Source organism: Macaca thibetana, chromosome 1 (genome assembly GCF_024542745.1).
Source record: "Macaca thibetana thibetana isolate TM-01 chromosome 1, ASM2454274v1, whole genome shotgun sequence".
Taxonomy (NCBI): domain Eukaryota; kingdom Metazoa; phylum Chordata; class Mammalia; order Primates; family Cercopithecidae; genus Macaca; species Macaca thibetana.
This window is the reverse complement of record NC_065578.1, coordinates 25557711-25561267: the sequence shown is the minus strand read 5'-3', so window position 1 is coordinate 25561267 and position 3557 is coordinate 25557711. Positions and strand designations below refer to the sequence as shown.

Genomic DNA, 3557 nt, shown 5'->3' with positions numbered 1-3557 from the left:
CATGGCACAGGTCCTGGCCCGTGCATGATGGTCCTATTGCTGGTTGCTGTCTAGTTGCTTCAACTTTAATGTAAATATATCCACTGTCTCTAGAGAAGCAACAGTAACCTAAAACTAAAAGAGAAACAAAAGAAAAAGAATAATACAACTTTACCCAAAGAATAAATCACAAAGTGGATTTTCTTTTTTCCTAAAACATGCTTATTTAGCAATAGTGAGAAACTTCCAGTGTTCCAAAAGTACTCATTTAAATCATTTCTTTAATCCTTTGAAAGGTTTCTTTTTCACTAGTTGCTGCACTTATATCCCAGAAACATTAGTGACAACCCATGTAGCTTTAATATAATTTCTCAAGGTCTGCATGGGAATTTTCAGTGTATTGTGTTCAAGAAATGCACCTGCGCCAACCCAATATTTGTAATGAACTATGGAAATGATCCCTGAGGCCAGGTGCAGTGGCTCACATCTGTAATTCCAGCAGTTTGAGAGGCTGAGGTGGGCAGATCACTTGAGGTCAGGAGTTCGAGACTAGCCTGGCCAGCATGGTGAAACCCCATCTCTACAAAAAATACAAAAATGAGCTGGGCATGGTGGTGGACACCTGTAATCTCAGCTACTCAGGAGGCTGAGACATGAGAATCACTTGAACCTGGGAGGTGGAGGTTGCAGTGAGCCAAGGTCATGCCACTGCACTCCAGTCCAGCCTGGGCAATAGAGCAAGACTCAGTCTCAAAAAAAAAAAAAAAAGAAGAAGAAGAAATGATCCCTGAAAGTACAGTCTTCAAACCAGTATTTGTATTTTTGAACACAGAAAAGAAGTTTTGAAGCTTGGGGGTGGGTTAAAGAAAAGTGAAAATAGACCAATACACTTTTTTTTTTTTTTTTTTTTCTGGGACAGGGTCTTGCTGTGTCACCCAGGTTGAAGTGAAGCAGTGTGATCATAGCTCACTGCAGCCTCAACTTCCTGGGCTCAAGCAATCCATTAATCTCTGATTTCTGAATAGCTGGGACTATGGGCACACACCACCACGCCCAGCTAATTTTTCTAGTTTTTGTACAGACAGGGTCTCATTATGTTGTCCAAATGACAATACATTTTTTTTTTTTTTTTTTTTCGAACTTGCTCCATCACCCAGGCTGGAGTGCAGTGGCACGATCTTGGCTCACGGCAACCTCCACCTCGCTGGTTCAGACAATTCTCCTGCCTCAGCCTCCCAAGTAGCTGGGATTACAGGCGCACACCACCATGCCTGGCTAATTTTTTTTTTTTTTTTGTATTTTTAATAGAGACGGGGTTTCGCCATGTTGGCCAGACTAGTCTTGAACTCCTGACCTCAGGCAATCTACCTGCCTTGGCCTCCCACAGTGCTAGGATTACAGGCGTGAGCCACCACGCCCGGCCTATAATACATTTTTAAAGGCCTGTTTGGCAAGTGTTTAGTAGATGAACAAATGGCTACAGTGAAGAATTGGGAGGGATATCCGGGACAGAGCAAGTGGCTGATTACCCTTTGAGCACACTCTTTTTTTTTTTTTTTTTGAGACAGGGTCTTACATTGTCACCCAGGATGGAGTGTAGTGGCACAATCTCGGCTCACTGTAGCCTTGATCTCCCAAGTTCAGGTGATCCCCTGCCTCAGCCTGCCCCCTAGTAGCTGGGACTACAGGTGTGAGCCACCATACCCGGTTAATTTTTTCTTTCTTTCTTTTTTTTTTTTTTGAGACAGAGTCTTGCTCTGTTACCTAGGCTGGAGTGCAATGGCATGATCTCAGCTCACTGCAACCTCCGTCCCCCAGGTTCAAGGGATGCTCATGCCTCAGCCTCCCGAGTAGCTGGGGCTATAGTCATGTGCCACCACACCCAGCTAATTTTTGTATTTTTAGTAGAGATGGGGTTTTGTCATGTTGGCCAGGCTGGTCTCGAACTTCTGGCCTCAAGTGATCTGCCCGTCTTGGCCTCCCAAAGTGCTGGGATTACCCTATCGGCCAAATTTTTGTACTTTTTGTAGAGATGAGATTTCACTATGTTCCCCAGGCTGGTCTTGAACTCTGGAGTTCAAGCATCCTAAAGTGCTCGGGTTATAGGTGTGAATCACTGAGGCTGGCCTGAAGACATTTTTTATTGAACGAGTGGCCACTTATATAATATTTTTGCCAAAAATATTTACCTTTAATTATAAAGAAATAATCAGATCATTTTGTAGTTCATAAGCATGATGATTGGGTATTCCCATGGATGTGTGAAATGTGCCATCCACAAACATTGTTATGATGTTAGCACATTACCCGTCTGACATGAAAAAAGAAAAAAGGGCCAGGCACAGTGGCTCATGCCTCCCAGCACTTTGGGAGGCTGAGGCGGATGGATCACGAGGTCAGGAGTTTGAAACCAGCCTGGCCAACATGGTAAAACCCTGTCTCTACTAAAAATACAAAAATTAGCCAGGCATGGTGGTGGGTGCCTGTAATCCCAGCTACTTGGGTGGTTGAGGCAGGAGAATTGCTTGAACCTGGGAGGCGGAGGTTGCAGTGAGCCGAGATCACACCACTGCACTCCAGCCTGGGCGACACAGTGAGACTCCATCTCAAAATAAATAAATAAAAAATAAATAAATAAAAGAAAAGAAAAAGAAAAACATGATAATCAGATTAATCCAAATTAAGACCTTACCTCTCCAAAAGTGGCAATGTCATGAAAAACAAAAAAGGTGGGTTGAATTGTTCAAGAATAAAGGAAACAAGAGACCTGAGGAGTAAATGCAATACTGAATTTTTTTTAAACTACAGAGTCGCCGGGCGCGGTGGCTCACGCCTGTAATCCCAGCACTTTGGGAGGCCGAGGCGGGCGGATCACAAGGTCAGGAGATCGAGACCACGGTGAAACCCCGTTTCTACTAAAAATACAAAAAATTAGCCGGGCGCGGTGGCGGGCGCCTGTAGTCCCAGCTACTCAGGAGGCTGAGGCAGAAGAATGGCGTGAACCCGGGAGGCGGAGCTTGCAGTGAGCCGAGATTGCGCCACTGCACTCCAGCCTGGGCGACAGAGCGAGACTCTGTCTCAAAAAAAAAAAAAAAAAAAAAAAAACTACAGAGTCAAGTTTGAGGACAATTGGGAACATCTGAATATGGATTATATAGTAGATAATAAAATTGTATCTGCATTAAATTTATTAAGGATGACAATCATAGTTATGTAGGTGTACTCAACTGAATGGTGCCTGCCCTCAAAAGATATGCCAATGTTCTAATCCCCAGAACATATGAATGCTATTTAGAAAATGGATCTTCATATGTATAATTAAGGATCTTGAGATGAGATCATCCTGGATTATCTGGGTGGTCTCTAATTCCAATGACAAGTACCCTTATAAGAGACACAGAAAAGAGAGAAGAGGAAGGGGCAATGTGACCACGGAGGCAGAAACTGGAGTGACATGCCCACAAGTCAAGGGATACTGATGGTCACCAAACCTGGAAGAGTCAAAGAACAGATTGTCCCTTAGAGTCTTCAAGGGGAGCGCAACCCTGCTGATACCTTGCTTTTGGACTTCTGGCCTC

The 3557-nt window shown here is 44.0% G+C and overlaps 1 non-coding gene across 1 annotated transcript; it reads left to right on the top strand.

Annotated features, from left to right (window-relative positions):
• Positions 1 to 2192: 2192 nt before the first annotated feature.
• Positions 2193 to 2296, top strand: LOC126945558 (small nucleolar RNA U13). The gene has a single exon (XR_007722482.1). It is a non-coding gene; the product is annotated as a small nucleolar RNA U13 (small nucleolar RNA).
• Positions 2297 to 3557: the final 1261 nt, after the last annotated feature.